The 20,068-nt window shown below is 46.1% G+C and overlaps 1 long non-coding RNA gene across 2 annotated transcripts in view; it reads right to left on the bottom strand.

The window, feature by feature from the left end:
* The window catches only part of LOC138467116 (uncharacterized), a 410,024-nt gene that overhangs the window by 209,480 nt on the left and 180,476 nt on the right, over positions 1-20,068 (bottom strand). The window lies entirely within an intron of this gene.

The raw sequence follows: 20,068 nt of genomic DNA, 5'->3' as shown, positions 1-20,068 counted from the left end.
CTGCTGCCTGCAAGACTGTAGCCTTGGGGGTTGCCTCTCTTTGTTCCTTTTGTGCCTCTATATTTCCTTCCTGTTCCTTCCTGTCCTTTCTACTTCCTGTAGCACAAAGCACTTTGGGTGTGATGTCAGAAGAAAAGGTCCACTTGTTTTAAGAACAGGGATTGGACCAGTAAAGCAGGCTTGGTTTTGTCCAATCACCTGTTGACTTGTATCTTTAAAAGAAGGGATCTCCCACTCCTTCTCAGAATCACTTTGGAACAAACTAGGAAGTGGAAGTATGGCACTAGAATAAAAAGATCACTGCGCTGATCATTGGACTCTGTGTGGGACCCTGCTGTCAGTGATGGGGTTCTAATGAGATGGCGCCCTTCCGTCTCAAATTGGTTTGTACAGGAGCAAGGTTGAACCTTGTTCACATTGGCACCATGTCAGCAACTTATTCAATGTTTAGATATGGAAGAAAGAATTAATTCTAGTCAGAAGTATTTGCTCATGGATATTGTTTTAATTGTGGTGTCAGCCAACACGTGTTACGACCCCCTGGGTCTTTTTCAAGGCTGTGAGCAGTAATGTGAAACAGGACAACGTGTACAATTCAATCCGTGATTAGCTCCTATTAAGGCATAGGTTATTATTAGACATCCAATCTTAGATTTTACTCATAGACACAATTTTTCTTTCATATTAGTCATCCTTTAAGCGTATCATAATTTGGGACTCATTGTTATATAGTTTGAATGGCATGGAGAAGAATTTGATGTAGGAGTTAAGAATGTCCTCTGGATTTGGAGGTGAACTGATCGATAATCACTTGTACCACTCTGGATTTTAGGAAGGGTGAAATCCATTCCAGGACCTTCAAAGAAATTCCCATGCAATGATGAATGTGGATCGTATTGTCAGTCATGTGACATGGTTGAGAAAGATTATGATGAATTACTCCTTTACCAAAGAGAAAACATTTAGAATTACCTCAAAACAGACATTTCAATAACCTTGTACATCAATAAAGACACTGCTACGCATGGTGGCTTCAACAAAAGCACAAACATAGTAACTGAAAAATCCAATAGGGCGACCCTAGTTTACATGGTTTTCCCAGATCATGTCGCAGGAGCCAGAAAGTAAAAGTAAAACAAGATGCGAAAAGGGGTGGAAATGAAACCCCAAAGCCAATGGAATTAGAAAGAAGAAGATAGAGCTCTCAATAAAGGCTCCAGATGAGGAGTATAAAAGAGCAAGATTACTGAAAGGAAGCAGGAAAGGGAGTTTCAAGCTGCTGAAAGAAAACCCACCATGAAGGCTCGAGAGACAAAAGGTTTTGGATTCATTGAGCCATCTAGTGAGATGGCAAGTTATCAGGAAACAGTTATAATGTGCGCTGATCTGGGAAAATTGCTCTGGGAATGGTTGTGACCTGAATTTTCAGCTGCTACTAAAGAATGCTGGTTATTGCAGTTCTAGAAGCTATAAAGAAGTAATTTGTATTCTTCATTAAGAAGATGCTCTTTCTATGGAGTGTTGAACCAAATCCAAAAGAAGGTGGATAGTCAAGATATTAACAATTAGCACAAAAACCCTTTCAGAGGGCCGTTGTGATGATGCTCACTCTCGTTAGATAGATGCTCACCTAATTTTTGCGAAAAACACAAGAATATATGTTGACCTGATTCTACTGGCCTGAATTTTATAGCAGCAGTAATACATTTTCTGGAACGTGTGCAATCTGTCAGGAAACCTGTGCAAGAAGTGTCCCTGAGGCACCACTACCTACTACAGGCATCCCTTTGAAGAGTATGGCTATGGACCTAGTGAGGCCATTTGATGATGACTCAGTTAACATGAATCTTTTCCATTCAGATCTAGTGCTTGGCGGGCATGTTTGGTGTTTATATAATCACAAGACTTTGGGGCATTTCTCGTTCGTGTAAAACTCACAATCATTGTATCTGGAAATGTTTGAGGTCACCCTGGCGTATGAATGCCCTCCAATTGAGGTCCATATGACATTCTCCACTGTCATATTTCATCATTTATGTATATATTTTTAAATTTCTAGAGCACACATAAACCTGTAGGCATCAAGGTGGTGTTGCTTACATCAAGCTACATGTTTCCTGAGGCAGTAGGCCTAAGACAGCTGTATATGGCACTTACAGTCAGAGAGTACATAGCACATGAGATGTTGCAGACTGATTATACAGAGCATACAGTTCCCTGGAGGTTAGTAGGCCACCAGCTGTGAAGTTCAAAGGTGTGGCTGATTTAAGCAAACAACCACATTTTGAGGGCTTTTTTTTCGGAACACCCATTAGGATTCCTCCCCCCTGAGAACAAGTGGGAGAGAGTACCATTGTACGACCGCAATGACTGGGAAACAGCCTCACCCGCTTTCCTTCGTTTAAACCTGGGTTGGGCTAGTCTGTGGGTGTAAGGTGTTCTGGTGGGTCTGGATGATTGGGACCTGGTAATTTTTGTGGACTAGGTAAGGCAGGGGCGTTTTAGAGATGCATCTGTGTATGATTTAAAGGCTATTCTCTCCCGAATGCGCAGCCAGTGCGCCGCTTTTCTAGCTGCCGAGATGTGTTCTGATCTAGGAATATTTAATGCTGCCTGCAGAGCATTGTTTTGAATGGGCTGAAGTTTTTTAATATTTTGTAGAGACGTGCCAGCAAATAGCACATTGCAATGGTCAGGTCTGGCATTGACTACTGCACGTGCAATGGTCAGGCAGCAGTTTGTGGAGAGGAAGGGTCTGGCAGCCTTTAACAGTTTGGTTGTACATGCCGCAGACGAGGTGATAACATTTACTTGGCGGGACACAGATAGGGTAGCATTGAGGTAGACCCCCAGAGTCTTTACTGCTGGGTAGACTGTGATCATGGTTCCATCAATGTTGAAGGCTAGGTATTTAGGGTAAGGTTTTTTAGAACAGTAGACGGGCCTACAAGAAGAAGCTCTGTCTTTTCATCATTCAGACAGAGGCTATGATTTGCCATCCAAGAATTGGATAGTTTCATAAACTGAGCTGCGTCTTTTAAATAGTTGCCAGAGAAGGGCAGTAGAATGTGCGTGTCATCAGCATAGTTTGTGTATGTGATGCCAAGTGTGTCTAGGAGGTTGAAAAGAGGTTTCGTAAATATATTGTAGAGTGTCGGTGAAACACATGAGCCTTGCGGGAGGTGTTGAACTGGCACTCTCAGAGAAGGCTTTCATTGCTCGGCCTTACAGGAAGGAGGCAATCCATGATAACGCCTCAGGTGGGAATGCAGCTGTGGAAGTGAGATGGCTGCAGAGAATGTTATGTTCAACCAAGTCAAAGGCAGCGGAATGTGGGATGTTTTGACCCACTCTGCTCTGCCCTGCGGCATCACTGTGTACTGGTGGCACCAGAATCAGCAGCATGTCCGCAAAAACCCCATGCGCACCAAAACCTAAGGAAATTGCGCTCTACCAAGCACAAAAAGGTGGCTGCCAAATCTACCTTGCCTGTTGTGTCAGTGGGTGGAACGGATACCTCACTGCTGAAACATGCCACTAGGCTGCCTACCAAGTAAAAATGGAAATTGCATGAAAGGCAGTGCTATACTGAAGAAAACCCAGCAATTGTCTTAAATGCCCTTTTCTTGGTTGCTCAAAATACAAAGTACCGGTCCAAAATACCACAAAAGATCGAATATCCTTGCTGGGTGTTACCCGTCACCTCCTTTAAGAAATCATTATGAACCTACAATGTCATGGAAAGCGGAATCTGTCATCAAAATATCCACAGTAAAAAGTGTGCCTGCCTGTGAAAATCTGTCAAAATATGGGCGCAGTACCAGCGGCCGCCTGTATGACAGCTGTCATTATTTTGCATCAGAAGTTTAAACTTGTGCCATTGAAATCAAATGTCTGGAAATTAAGTGACCTGTTATTAAGAGGAACATATGTTGTAACTATTTAATTTCCATGGTTTAGCAGCTGTTCTAGTTGCTTGTGTGAAAATTGCAAGTTTTGTTTAAACCAAGAAAAATGCAAGAAAATGACATTGAATTTAAGCTGAACTCAAACCAGTTCCACAGTTTTTCCCCAACAAAAGGGATCTCTCTCCTGCTTCCCACCAAGGCCAGGAAGTCATTCCTTTGTGAGAATTAAATCAGGGGAGGAGATCTTGGGCTGCTGCACGAGAAAGAGACAATGGACCTTCCTTGGCTGAAAGGATATGCAGATTGTGAAGTGTCAACAGTGGCCTCTCCCAGAAGGAAGGGGGCGGATTGCTTCAGACCTGCCAGCAGGAAAGGAGGCGGGGTCAGACAGTCACTTGTGGATTCACAAGCACAGAAAGCATATTTTAAAAGACTAATTAAAGGACTCTGCGATGTTTCTAAAAATTATAGAATTAATAGCATTGGTAATGTGAATTTTGGGTGCACAGTTTAAAAGATGCCAGAACTCTGTGCGATGTTCAGAGAAGGGTGAAAATGTGGGTTTTGCAGCAAATGTATTTATGTCAGAAGCATGAAACTTCACACACTTATGCCCATAGACAATGTGCACATAGCTACCACTTTTTGGACAAATCAGATATTGTGTCCCGACAAAAAGTGCGGAAATCTGTCAAATCCAGATCCAAGATCCACCAGCAACGGGGCTTGGAAGAATATTTGCTCCACAAAATATGTGATCTTGATATGCTATTGTTATAAAGTTTGTAAAATTCTAAATATGTATTATATGAAAAGTAGATTTCATGTTGAAAAGGCAAAGGGGAGGATGTTTTGCCTCATAAAAACACATCATCATGATAACACACTGTTTTCTCCTCCAATCAAGGGAGAGAGCAGACTCTAGCCTATCGCCAACCTAGGCGGTGTGCTTAGGATAATTCAGCATGCCCACCCTTTTATTAAATGAATAAATAGAGACAGCTGAGGGCTTAGAGAGACACACAGGTTCACCCACCAAACGATTGCTGCCGGAGCACCCTGCTAGAGGACCTAACATCTCCCTTGCTCCAGACTCCAGAAACCAACTCAGTAGAGCTGTGCTGTGTGTGACCAGAGAGCCATTGCAGATCCAGTCCAGTCCCACCGTGCGGTGACCAGAGCACCTTGCTGATTGCAGACCAGAGCGCCTTGCTGTCCAGTCCAGTGTGCCCAGCAGAATTCCTGTCCAGAAATCTTGACTGACCTGAATCCCTGACGGTTCTGTCCAAACCTATGTAGTGAGTATCTTTAGTATATGACTGTCACTAGCCTATGTATTGTCCATAGTCATCCCTATGTAAACGCATCCTCTCTTATATATAGAACTGCATTGTTAGAATATATTTGATTTGTCTGAACTCTATCTCATCCCTATTATCTTCTGTACCAGTAGTGTTAAAACCGATCTTTGCGCTGATATATATTTCATCTGAAGAAGGCGAGCGTCTCGGCAGGCAAAACCATCCAGAGACGTCCTGGGCTGGTGGCTGTGTTGTCGTGTAGTTTGCATCTTCATAGTCCATCCCTAGCATAAAGAAACCTTGTTTGTATCTTCAAAGCGCATCCTTGTTTTACAATTTGCCTCTATCTGGAAAAAACGACCTCCACAAAAATGGCCATAACTTCTTCAATTTTCATGCTAGAAATAAAATTTAAGTGTCTGCTTGTAGCTACCATCCTACACTTTCCAGAAAACCCAAGACCGCTTATAGTTTTTGTTTTGGCAAAAATCTATAACGTGTAAAATAGCTTTTTATTGCACCCGACCTCAAAATGAAGTTTTCTCATTGCTATTTACTCTCAAATCATTGCTAGTGTTTGTCTACAACCATACAAAGCGGGTCCCATTAGTATTTCAACAATTTTAGTGATTTAGACAATTTTTTTAGTGTTTTACCTATTCATTCCAAGCCAACTTTAAAACCATTTTGACAGTTTGCCAATTAGTTCTGTTTCTCTCTTGTGTTTGCTGGGGGGAAATTGGGATTGATATATTTGCTTGAATTCTGCATTCCTGAAACCTGTTTTCTCTCCTCCTATATCTCTACATTGCATATTGGGGGGTTGAGGGGTGTGCAGTGGGAAATATTAACCATGTTGCCATTTGATTGAACAAACCCACAAAAGTATTATTTCATTGCAATTTTGTTTTTGCTCATCATTACTTCTTGTGATTAAAGAGATTGTTTAGTGTGACATCACCCCATTGGTGATCATTGTATAACCATTAAAATAGTGTGATATATATTGTGAAATACATAAATAAATATTTTAACTTTTCAAACCAGCCTGCTTCCTGGTTTAGTGTGACTGGGGGGATTCAAAGAGAGGGGCGTGATATCAGTAGTACATCATTCAGAATAAAAGAACTTATAGACACAAATAAATAATTAAGGGTATCAGTTGTGCATCCCACGCTAGGCATTGACTTAGGTGAAGTGTCGGATTGAAATCACTTACAAGACTGGGGGCTCGAGCTGGGATTTCTGAATTAGACATACACTTGTGACAGTCTAATACAGCGTGCTAACTGACGGGGTACATAAACCCTGTTGGGCTACCACACTGTGTTACACTGTGAAAAGCACCCTTCAATAGGAACTCTCTAAGGAATTGGTCTGTTTGCACAAATAAAATAACTTCTGTAAGTCAGAAAGGAAATTAATATTTCCGGAATGGCGACCTTAGTAGAAATTAATATGGCAAGGGAACACCTACTGCAAACATTATTTGTTAGGGGTGAATGGACAGAACAGGATCAGAATGTTTGGTTGCAGGAAATTAAGGCTAGGGCCAATGCCACAGATTAGACATATGGCAGGATCAAGGTCCATTACACATGAAACCTAGTGAATTGTACATGGCCCCTAAGGTAAAAGAAGAGCAAAGCGAAAATGCCAAAATAGCAGCACATCTGTACCTCCATATTGGAGCATTACAGGAAAAATATGCCGAAAACCTAGATCTGGCAAATAGGCGTGTACAATCATTAGAAAAAACCCAAACTGATCTGGACTCTGCAGAGCAAAGGCCACAAAAGAGTCTAGAATCAGAAAATGAAACCAAGCAGTACCTGATAAAAATAAATGGATATCCTGCAGCAGGAGAAGGTAGAGCAGAATACCAAAGTACTGGCGCTGCAGAAAGAGTGCCAAGAAAGTTTGGACTCTCTACTATAGAGCCAACAAAAACTGGAACAGCAAATACATTTTAATAGGGCCTGCGCAGAGCAGGTAGTCACCCTGAAAAACCGCCTAGACCAAGAAAAAGAAGAAAATAATAAATGAATTCTCAAAGACCTTGACACCCAGACAGAATTCGATGAAGAACGCCAGAAAGCTGGTGCACTCCAAAGACAAAGGGATGACCTGGCTGCACAGAGGAGTACTCTTATTCAGGAAAGGGACACCTTAGACCAGGAGGTCAGTTATTTAAAAGCCAAAATGGAAGAAAATCACCTGGCCTTTCAGGGACTGGGTGAACTCACAAAAAGACCACAGAAAACTGATAGAGCACACCAGGAAAATGGAAGATGCTCTAGCCAAGAAGGACCAGGCCAGTCAGGACAGGACTCAGGAGGTAACCTTCCCACAGCAAAGATGGGCCCAATATTCTAAAATTACCCAGGAAGCACAGAGAGACAATGAGGCTCTCTGTGAGAAAAATGACAGGCTCCATAGGCAGGTGGCTATGCAGGAACAACTAATAGAGACTAGCAAGGCATTGATAGAAGAGCAAAAGGGCAAGATTCTTGCATGGCAACAGGGAGCAGGGGCTGAGAGAGATGAGGTCTGCTGGGAAAGGGAAACACCTGAGCATAACCTCAGGAACCCTAGTACCAGAGGCTTTCATCTCTTCAACGCCATGGACTCTGCCACCCCCATGTCCACTGGCGCACATGAGCCAAGGGTCACGCGGATGGCAGACTTCAACCCAATGAGAAATATGGGGCTCATAAATCAGCACCTCCCAGGAATGGATGGGCGGGCATTGGTGTATGGGTTACCAAGTGCTAGGGCCATCTTCTCTGATCAGGGAGACTCCAATGAGTGGAGGGTCAGAGAAATGGATCCTCAAAAATATAATTTACCCAGAGACCAGATGGTAAAATTTAGTGGGGAACTTCCATGATTGTAGGACCACTAAGGGCATCCTGAAAACCTCTTCCCAGCTAGAACAGTGGGGGGGTTTACTCAGCCAATCCTGGGAGCAAGGAAGAATCAGAAGACTCTTCTGAGCGCCACAGGACTCAAGAAACTAGGCCCCCACATTCTGCCAGCCATTCCCTAGCTCGCAGTATCCGGGAGAGACTAGAAGACCAGACAGGCACCTCTGGTAGCAGTGTCTCTGAGTCAGAGGATGAGTGGACCAGGGTCACCCGAACCAAAAAAGCCAACAAGGTCAAGAGGGCCTTGCTCAAGGATCCCCTAAAACAAATCAAAGCCATTAGGAGCGTCATCACGCCCTATCATAAGAATACAATGTTACAATCACTTCCCTCCTGAGAGCATTAGTCTCTTGACGAGCGGCGTGTACTTCGGCCCGTAATTCCCCCAGTAGTTGGGCCAACTGGTCAGTCTCGGAAGTTTCCATAGCGCCTGGGTGGGAATTTGTAGGAAGGCTTCGCGTTCTGTAACGCTCACCTGGCTCCCACGGAGGCGCTGGTCTGGTCTGGGTTGCTGTGGCCTCTTCAAGCGTGATGCGCAGAATTCGGACCACCGATTGAACAGGACCCCCAAATCTTGCTTGTCTGGCCCGTAGGAATATCCTTCTGCAGATGAGAAAGGGGATTAACTGTCTGCTGAATAATGTGCTTGCTCCCCCCTTTCCCCCTTCGTTCTCCTCTGACTTCCTCCAAAACCCCCGGTTTAAGCTCACCTTATGGTTTGGAAGGATGAACTCTCCATCCTGCTTCTGGTGCAGGGGCGCGCGTTCGTCCAGTTACTTCACTGGTTTTCAGAATGGCGCTGGCAAATCCACTTGACTTTACTGAGCGATACGCCGTAAGTATGAAGATGCAAAAGTTCAAATGTGAGCCTCCTTTTATGTTGTCTTTTTCTGTCCTTTATTTCAGGTGCAGAACAAAGGCGATGCGTTGAGGGGTTAAATTGCCGGGGTAAAATCAGGTGAGTTAGTGATGAGGGCGACCCCTCTAAATGTCTTTATAATTTCCCAGTAATGTCTTTTGTCCTTTCCCCATAGGGGCCGGGGTGCGGTACCTGCCAGAGATGTGGCGCCGACCCGAGATGTGGAATGGCTCACCAAGAATAGCCGGTAAGTAATATGGCTTAAAATCCGGCTTTCCTCTTGTGTTCCCTTGCTCACCTTTTGTCTCTTCTTCTCTCCCTTAGGTGCGGTGCAGAGATGTGGCGACCGGCACTGAGAGCCGCGATGGAGCCGGGCGGCGTCTCGAGAACAGGTGAGTGAAGCGCGGCGCTGCAGCGAGCAACGCAGTGCTTTTAAATGGAAGTCCTCCTTCAGGAATGCTGGTGTGAAGATTCCGGATGCAGGTAAGAAGGTTGAAATAGTTCTTGGTTTTCACCTTTCTCTTCTCTTATTCCCTTACAGGTGTTCCAGGTTCGAGGCGGGCAAGGCTGGAGTCCAGGTGAAGGAGCAGACACGGTGAGCGTTCAGCTGCTGGGATGCAGAACAACGCGAAGCACGTGTGGCTGTCCGGGTGTGGCTTAAATAGCCTTGGAAGAAGTTCCAGGTGAGTATTCTTCCACAGCCCCACCCAAGTAACAAAATAGTTCCTTCAGAAAAATAGTCCCTCCTAAGCCTCATTTGGCTTGGTTCTTCATGCAGCATGGTCTGCATCAGGTGAGTGTGCAGCATGGTCTGTTTCAGGTAAGTGCACCAAACACTTTCCCTTATGAGCCTGGCGCCTATGGCGCCAGGACTGATGTCCAACATGAGCCTGGCGCTAACGGCGCCAGGACAAAGTCCAAAGAGCCCCTATAAAGGGCCGCTGGGCTTTTACCCGGGGGCGTGATGCCTGCTCCCGGGGGTGCTGAGCCTGGCCTGGTGCTCCGGGGGTAGGCATCATGACAGCACTCCCCCCCAAGGCCCCTCCCAAGGCCGTTTCCCCAGGAAGTTTCGGTTTGTTCGGGAAATTCCGATGGAACCTTTTTACTAGCCGAGGTGCATGTACGTGGTCGCTGGGTTCCCAAGATCTTTCCTGAGGCCCGTACCCCTTCCAATCAATTAGATAGAAAAGTTTTGATTTTGAGATCTTAGAGTCCAAAATGTTCTTCACCTCGAATTCAGGCTCCCCATCTATCTGGATTGGTTCTGGTGGCTTTATTAATCTGGTTCCTGGTTGCACTGGTTTCAAAAGCGACACATGAAAGATGGGATGAATCCGCATGTTCGCTGGTAGATCTAGCTTGCTGCCACTGGGTTAATTATAGCTTTCATCGAGTAAGGGCCTAAATACCTTGGATTAAAAGTCCGAGGTCCCTTGAGCGATAAGTGTTTGGTAGCCAACCATACTTGATCCCCTATTTGGTATGGAGGTGCCTCCTTGCAATGCAGATCCGCATTCTTTTTGTATTTCCCTTTCGCATGTTGTAAGTGTGCAGTAGCATCCTTGAAGGCTTGAGTAATCGGAGAATGCAAATGGTCCACTGCGGGCATTTCGAGGCTCAAAGGTGAGTCCAGGTCTGAAGTACGAGGGTGATGTCCATATAGGGTATAAAAGGGGCTCTGACCAGTTCCAAAGTGTATCGAGTTATTGTATGCATATTCAGCCACCCATAAAATGTCCTTCCAATTACCCTCCGATTGGTGCAACATACATCGTAGATATTGTTCAAGGGTCTGGTTCGTTCTCTCCGTCTGACCATCGGTCTGTGGGTGGTGGCTGGTTGAGAGTCTTACGTCGATTTGTGCCAGTTGACAACACTTTTTCCAAAAACGAGAAATTAACTGGCTTCCCCGATCGGAGATTAGTATGGACGGGAATCCATGCAGACGGATGACATTTTCGAGGAATTCCTTGGCAAGAACAAAAGCTGAAGGTAATCCTTTCAACGGAATAAAATGGGCCATCTTGGAAAATAAATCCACCACAACCAGAATAGTATTGTATCCATTACAAGAGGGCAGGTCCGTGATAAAATCTAGTGACAAGGTGTGCCAAGGTGCTGGTGGAATGTCTAAGGGTTGAAGAAGACCGGCGGGTTTTGTTTTTTGACCATTGTTTTGGGCGCAAACTCCACAGGACATCACGAAAGATTTAATATCCTTTCGCCAGGACAGCCACCAGAATTGTCGTTTAATTTTTTCCTCTGTTTTGGCAATGCCAGGATGTCCTTCCATCAGAGGATCGTGATGACGGGAAATAACCAGTTTTTGCAATTCCTTTTCTGGCAAAAATAAACGTCCTTGGAAGTAAGGTAAGCCATTGTTCATTGAAAAGGCAGACCCCCTTTTGATCCAATCCTGCAAGGCTGAAGAGTCCAGGAATAGTTTTACCTGTGCTTGAATGTCTTCAAGGGTTTGTAAAGTGGTTATCCCCAAGATTCGTTGTTCGGGAATTATCGGCACAGGTTCTGAGTTTGTGTCCATTTCTCCCATTCCAATTCGAGATAGCGCGTCCGCTTTGCCATTCTTACAGCCAGGACGGTAGGTGATTACAAAATCGAACTCAGCAAAGAATAAAGCCTATCGGAGCTGTCGTGAAGACTGAGCCCTGGCAGTTTTTAAATATTGTAAATTTCGGTGATCAGTGATCACGGTGATGGTATGCCTGGCGCCAGGAAGATAATGCCGCCAAGCCTTAAAGGCAGACTTAATGGCTAATAATTCCTTATCGGTGATGGCATAATTTATCTCCGGCGGCGAGAACTTTCTGGACCAAAATGCTACGGGGTGCAGTTGGTTGGTTTCGGGGTCTCTCTGAGACAGGACTGCTCCCATGGCTAAGCTGGATGCATCGGTTTCGACTATATATGGGAGATCAGGACGCGGATGTTTCAAAATAGGTGCGGACGTAAATTTAGCTTTTAATTCCTGAAAGGCCTGTTCAGCTTCCTCGGTCCATTCAAAACGTTTATTCTTCCACAAGAGTGCAGTGATGGGTTGCACCACCCGTGAAAATTCTGGGATAAACCTGCGATAAAAATTGGCAAAACCAAGCATGCTTTGGACACCTTTCACCTAACTAGGTGATGGCCATTTGAGGATGGCATCCACTTTCCGTGAGTCCATTCGGACCCCTTTAGGTGTCAGGATGAATCCAAGAAATTCAACCTCGGTGGTATGGAAAACGCATTTTTCCAGCTTTGCAAACAGTTTGTGCTGGCGCAATTTCTCAAGGACGGCCCTGACATGTTTTCTGTGATCAGATTCCGAAGAGGAGTACACCAGAATGTCATCGATATACACGACAACACAGACGTCGATGAGTTCCCGAAGGACATCGTTCATGAAGAATTGGAAGGCAGCAGGCGCGTTGCACAACCCCAAAGGCATCACCTGGTATTCGAAAAGTCCATATTTTGTACGGAAGGCCGTTTTCCATTCGTCGCCTTCTTTAACTCGTACCAGATGATAAGCCCCCCAGAGATCTAACTTGGTGTATATGCAAGCGTCCTTCACCTGGTCAAGGAGTTCAGGGATCAAAGGCAGAGGGTAACGATTTTTAACTGTTATCTGGTTCAATGCGCAGTAATCGATACAAGTTCTAAGGTCGCCTTCTTTTTTTGGCACGAAGAACAAAGCCGAGGATGCCGGAGACTTTGACGGGCGAATGAAACCATTGGCTAGGTATTGATCTAAATATTGTCTCAAATGCAGATTCTCCGGCTCAGTAAGGGCATAAATCCTGCTACAAGGGGGTTGTGCACCGGGCACCAGATCGATTTGGCAATCGTACGATCTGTGAGGAGGTAACGTGTTGGCCTGTTCCTTTTGGAAGACGTCCTGAAAGTCTTGGTATTCCGGAGGTAGTTGCATGGAGACAGAGGTTACTGATGCTAGACTGACCTTCAGATTTTCTGGGTAGCAGGTTCGTGCACACTCTGGAAAGGTTATTCTCTTCGCTCGCCAATCAATTCGAGGATTATGTGTCTCTAACCAAGGGATTCCGAGTATAACCTGAAACTGTGGAGCCTTGATTACATCAAACACAACTGCCTCCCGATGGCCGTCCGGACCTACAAGTGTTACCTCAGCTGTGGAATGTGTTACTGGTCCCGAGGCAATTTTGGTTCCATCGACTGTGGTGATGACATCTTTGCTGGTTTTAGGACGCAGGGGGAGGTTAATCCTGGAGACCAATTCACGATCCACGTAGTTCCCTACAGCCCCACTATCGATGTATGCCTTTATTGCATGCAACCGCTTAGGCTGTTCCGGATCTACGAGGACCATTGGCACAGTGAAATGCGAGGTCTGAGTGTTCGTTTTCAAGCTCGGCAAGCGGACCCCTACGCTTGTCGGGCGGGGTCGTTTCCCGATACAGAGGTTTCATGGATTTTTTCAGCGGCTCCTACCACCTTCCTGGGCGGCCTTGCCGGGCAATCTCGTAGAAAGTGTACAGAGGATCCACAATAAAGACATAAGTGCATCTGCCGTCTTCTTTCATGTTCCTTTTGCGTTAAAAGTCCTTTAACTCCTCCGATTTGCATTGGCTCTGAGGCTTCAGCCCCCTTGAGGTTAGCGTGGGTCTTGACTAACACCCGGGTCTCAAACTTGGACCGATCTGCTTTTCTGTTTTGCAGTCTGTGATCCAATTGGACCACTAAGTCTATATATTCTGAGCACTCTTGGGGCGGATTTACAACTTGGGCCAGGACATCTTTAGGTTCTCTGCGTAGACCTCGATAAAATAACGTGATTCTTTTATCCTCTGGCCACCCAGTTTCCACAATTAGTCTATTAAAGGTTGCAATGTAGGAAAGGAGGTCTTGATTGCCCTGTCGCAGAGATAGAAGTTCGTCATCTAGAGCCTGCCCCTGGGAGTGACGAGCAAATAACCCTTCCATGCTTGCTTGAAATCTTTGAAAATCACAAAGAATCGGGTCATCTTGAGTTACCAGTGGAACTGACCAATCGGCAGCACTGCCGCTGAGATATGACAATACAAAGGCTACCTTGGTCTGGTCATTAGGGAAGGCCCCAGGTCTGCACAGGAAATGCAAACGACACTGATTCATGAATACGGCGAATCGTTTGGGGTCCCCAGCAAAGCGTTCGGGTGGGGCAAGCGGCATGTTTCCAGGTAGATTAATCTGCACCGGGTTACTGGAAAGCACAGGAGCGGGGTTCCCTCCGGAACCGGGTAAAGGAGTTTGTCCAGCTTGACCTTGCAAAAGCTGTCTAGCCAGGTCATCAGCTCTTTCCTTTGTTACAATCACTTCCCTCCTGAGAGCATTAGTCTCTTGACGAGCGGCGTGTACTTCGGCCCGTAATTCCCCCAGTAGTTGGGCCAACTGGTCAGTCTCGGAAGTTTCCATATCGCCTGGGTGGGAATTTGTAGGAAGGCTTTGCGTTCTGTAACGCTCACCTGGCTCCCACGGAGGCGCTGGTCTGGTCTGGGTTGCTGTGGCCTCTTCAAGCGTGATGCGCAGAATTCGGACCACCGATTGAACAGGACCCCCAAATCTTGCTTGTCTGGCCCGTAGGAATATCCTTCTGCAGATGAGAAAGGGGATTAACTGTCTGCTGAATAATGTGCTTGCTCCCCCCTTTCCCCCTTCGTTCTCCTCTGACTTCCTCCAAAACCCCCGGTTTAAGCTCACCTTATGGTTTGGAAGGATGAACTCTCCATCCTGCTTCTGGAGCAGGGGCGCGCGTTCGTCCAGTTACTTCACTGGTTTTCAGAATGGCGCTGGCAAATCTACTTGACTTTACTGAGCGATACGCCGTAAGTATGAAGATGAAAAAGTTCAAGTGTGAGCCTCCTTTTATGTTGTCTTTTATGTTGTCTTTTTCTTTCCTTTATTTCAGGTGCAGAACAAAGGCGATGCGTTGAGGGGTTAAATTGCCGGGGTAAAATCAGGTGAGTTAGTGATGAGGGCGACCCCTCTAAATGTCCTCTAATTTCCCACTAATGTCTTTTGTCCTTTCCCCATAGGGGCCGGGGTGCGGAACCTGACAGAGATGTGGCGCCGACCCGAGATGTGGAATGGCTCACCAAGAATAGCTGGTAAGTAATATGGCTGAAAATCCGGCTTTCCTCTTGTGTTCCCTTGCTCACCTTTTGTCTCTTCTTCTCTCCCTTAGGTGCAGTGCAGTGATGTGGCGACCGGCACTGAGAGCCGCGATGGAGCCGGGCGGCGTCTCGAGAACAGGCAAGTGAAGCGCGGCGCTGCAGCGAGCAACGCGGTGCTTTTAAATGGAAGTCTTCCTTCAGGAATGCTGGCGTGAAGATTCCGGATGCAGGTAAGAAGGTTGAAATAGTTCTTGGTTTTCACCTTTCTCTTCTCTTATTCCCTTACAGGTGTTCCAGGTTCGAGGCGGGCGAGGCTGGAGTTCAGGTGCAGGAGCAGACACGGTGAGCGTTCAGCTGATGGGATGCAGAACAACGCGAAGCACGTGTGGCTGTCCGGGTGTGGCTTAAATAGCCTTGGAAGAAGTTCCAGGTGAGTATTCTTCCACAGCCCCACCCAAGTAACAAAATAGTTCCTTCAGAAAATTAGTCCCTCCTAAGCCTCATTTGGCTTGGTTCTTCATGCAGCATGGTCTGCATCAGGTGAGTGTGCAGCATGATCTGCTTCAGGTAAGTGCACCAAACACTTCCCCTTTTGAGCCTGGCGCCTATGGCGCCAGGACTGATGTCCAACATGAGCCTGGCGCCAACGGCGCCAGGACAAAGTCCAAAGAGCCCCTATAAAGGGCCGCTGGGCTTTTACCCGGGGGCATGATGCCTGCTCCCGGGGGTGCTGGGTCTGGCCTGGTGTTCCGGGGGTAGGCATCATGACAGACACCCCTTGTTTACTAGGGAATGACATCCTGCGAATGTTGTCACCCCTCATAGATTGTGTAAACAAGGTCCTCTGGACCCAGACTAGCCGACCAATGAAATTAAAACAGAGTGTCAACCATGTTAGTTTAAACGGCACATGCCACATGGTTGAACAAAAATCTGACCAAATAGAATTTCAATCCCAGAATAATCAAATCCCAGACGTGACAGTAATTGCAGTAGGACAACAGACTGGTGATGGCGGGTCCTCTCTATTTCTGAAAATCAACCTTCATTCCAGTCTAAGCTGGCATTCCACACTGGAAGGAAACACTCTGAAATTCTTTGCAAATTCACAATCAGAAAATCCCACTCCTATAGTCCGGTTTATAGTCATTAAATCGAATGTAAAAATGTCAAAAGTCATAATGTCTAAAAAAAAAAGTCTAAAAAAAAAAGTCGACTTTCTTTTTTTGTTTGCTTTTTATTGCAAATGGTGGGTTCCCCACCCGGGTTCCCCACCCATCCCCCCTTTTTTGTATTTTTTATTTTTTTTACCCATTTCTTTTACCCCCAAAACCCAAAAGAATCATGTAAATAAAAAAATACAAAATTCGACATTTTTGTTTTCGACATTATTTTTTCAACATTATTGTAATTCGACATTTTTTTTTCTCGATATTATGACTGCACACCCTATAATCCAGAAAGTTGAGAAGTAAGCTCAAAGCCTGGCTGATATTCAGAAAATTGGAGAGCAGTTGTTCATCCCTATTCAGTTAAATGAAGGGAAGGACTCGCCCGAGTGTGTGTGAACAACGGTAAGAGCTTCATCAGCGAAACCATGTTCCGCAAACTCCCAAAAGATCCAGCCATTCCCACATTTAAACTGATAGACAAATGGGAAATGGATCTGGAGACACCCAATTCCAAACATCTCCTGCCTACCAGGTGTATGCTCAAAATTTCCATAGGCAACAAGAGCAAACTTCAAAGCCTGGTCCCGATTAGCGGGCAATCCCATGGACTTTGATGACACAGAGAAAGCATTTAGGTCATCTCAACTTCTGCCTTATGCAGTTGAAATTCAGATTGGAGAGGAAGTCACCATCCCAGAATGGACCCGACAATTGACACTGGAAGTGAAAGTTAAAAGAGGACAGAAACTGAAAAACCCTGACGCCTATATTCATCTGAATGCTCATTTCCAACAGCAAGGGTTGGGGGTAAACCCAAAACCACTAATCAATATAGAACACAACACCATTCCAATAGAGGTGGATAACAGCGACTTAAAGAGTATCACTCTAGCCGCAGGCACCATTACTGGAATGGCGGTTGATGACTGACATTTTTCCATAGATTTAGGTAATGAACTGTTAGGACCCATCCCCAAGTACTGTTTTGACAGTGATAGTGACGATGATGCAACACCAGACAGGATCTTCACCCGGCATGGGGGGAATTTCCTGGTGTACGCTTCCTGCCCTTATGGCAAGGAAGATGTGACCTGTGACTTAAGGAGGGATGAGGTGATATTTCAGGTCCGCGAGGACTGCCTTCCCCATCTGAAGCCACCAGTCCAAATCAGCACTTTTACCAGGGACTTCTCAACCCAGCTGGAGGAGGCCGCTGAGATAGCAAAACCGGAAGTCTTTCCAGGCTTCAGGCAGATGGTTGAAGAGAGAGTCAACCTAGCCGGTGCCTGTGAGACTCTGGATCAAAAGCAACAATTGATACAAGTTTTCTTAGATTTTCAAGATCTCTTTGCGGTGGACTCATATGACTGCGGTCGCACCGACATCCACACAACAACGATTCCCACGGGCCCTGGCATGACTCCAGTGTTTGTGAAGCAATATTGCTTTCCTCTCGCATCAATGGAGCCCCTTACTGAAATAATTAAGAACCTTGAGTCCGGTGGGATAATTCGTCCAGTCCACAGCACCTTCTATAATCCGGTGCTGGGGATTTTGAAGCCAAACGGCCAGTGGAGACTCTGGGCCTCTTTACGACACAGGCGCTAAGTGTTTAACGGCGCCGTAAAAGGCTGCGGCGCCATTAAACACTTAGCGCCTAATTACGCGGTCCCTTTGCGGGACCCGACCTTAACGGCTGGTTTTTCCAGCCGTTAAAGTAGGGACCCGCAAAGGGACTTTGGTGCTAATAATGGTACCGCAGTTTGCGGTACCGTTATTAGCGCCTTCCCCATTCCCATTGAGCCCTATGGGGCCAAAATGGGAATGGGAAAGGGCCATGGCGGCATGGGGAATTACCGCCCCACCAACCTCGGAATGGGGTGGTAATTCCCCATTCCGCCATGGCGGACACCGGCATGGACCATGGTGCTAATAGCACCATGGTCCTCCGCCTGGGTCGTAATGAGGCCCTCTGTGTCGACCTTAGGGAGCTCAACAAACGGGTCCACACTTCCCGGTGGCCTCTTCCGTACATTTACCAAGGGCTGGCCCAGATCCAGGGGTCATAGGTATTCACTGCAATAGACCTGACCAATGGGTAATGGACTGTACCTGGCAGTAGGGAGGACCAATACAAGCTTGCCTTTGCCTTCGGGGGGCGGCAGTACACATGGACCCGGACTCCCTTCGGATACATCAACTCCGGCAACGAATTCAACATTTTTCTACACAAGGCCATGCTTGACCTGGGTGAAAGGGATAACCTAGCCTATGTAGATGATGTTTCAGTCAAAAGCTCAACTGTGGAGGAACACATAGCGGAGATCTGTTATGTTCTGACACAGTTGAGGGCTGTCGGAGCAAAACTCTCCTTTCAAAAGGCACAGTGGTGCAGACCCCATGTCAATTTCTTGGGGCATGAGATTACTCCTCACGGTCCTTGTCCCCAGGAAAAGAAAGTGAAGCACTCCAAAAATTAAAAGACCCCACAACTCTGCGGGAACTAAGGATCCCCCTTGGACTAACTAATTACAGCAGAAAGTTCATTGAGGTTTACGCAGAGATCACAAGACCCCTGAATCAATCTTTTGAAGGGGGGGGTCAAGTGGGAGTGGGGTCCTGAACAAGCCGAGGCAGTAAGACAACTCAAAAGAAGCCTCTCACAAGCACCTTGCCTAGCTTACCCTGTGAAAAACAAGTTCTTCTTCGAGACAGGGTTCTCAAATACATGCTTGACTGCAGTATTATATCAAAAGCATGACAAGGTCAATAAAGTAATTTCCTATGAGAGTAAAACTTTATCCTCTGTGGAGGAAAAATTCAACGATTGTGAGAAGGCACTCCTGGCAACGGTGTGGGCATTGACGAATTACCGCCCGTTTATCCAGGGGGAACACATCATAGTGGAAACTCCACTCCAGCCTCTGCAATATCTCCAAAGTGACAGAATCCGGGCTGGAAATGTGAGTAACTCCCGAATTCCTTCCTGGATTCTGTCAATGCAAGGCTTTCCTGTGGAGGTCAGATATGGCCAAAACAAGAAGAGTCCGCTCGCGCAAGGTCTGGCTGACTTGCATGATTGCACCAGAGAAAACAGTCTCGAGGACGAACGTCTTAAAATCAAGGACAACATGGAGGCATACCTTAATTCCCCACACAAAGTCTTTGAAGAAGACAAGTGTGAGGGAATGCCCACTGTCTATGTGGATGGATGCTCGTACTATGTTGACAACAACGGGGAAAAAGAACTTGTGGCCGACGTAGGGAATGCATGGGTGAATGATGCCCCAGAACCCTCCGCTGGGTACAAAATCGGTCCCCAAAGTAGTCAAGTGGCAGAGTTGATGGGTGTGCTTCAAGCCATCCTCACTGCTGTCCAACACCAACTCCACGAACTGGTCATAATCACAGATTCGGATTATGTACGGAACGGGTTTGTGGAGCACCTAGTTAACTAGAAAACCAGAGGCATGCTATGTGCTAATAATAAACCATTGAAACATGGAAATTTAATCCAATATATTGATGATCTGGTCACCTCGAATGGGATGACCATCTACTGGAAAAAGATCAAGGGTCATTCGAAAGTAGAGGGACCAGACAACACTGGAAATGACCTAGCTGATCAGCTGGCCAAAACCGGAGCCATCCAATGGGATCTACCTGAGATTGAGTGCCTGTTGGGGGAAATCCAGGTCCCTGCTATCACTAGGTCCCAGACAAATGCTCACAATGAACTCTCAACTGCACAATGGAGTAAGCAGACCCAA

This window comes from Ambystoma mexicanum, chromosome 4q (genome assembly GCF_040938575.1).
Source record: "Ambystoma mexicanum isolate Mex_15411 chromosome 4q, UKY_AmexF1_1, whole genome shotgun sequence".
Lineage (NCBI taxonomy): Eukaryota > Metazoa > Chordata > Amphibia > Caudata > Ambystomatidae > Ambystoma > Ambystoma mexicanum.
Note: the sequence above shows the minus strand (reverse complement) of the source record. Positions and strands in the feature narration are given on the sequence as shown.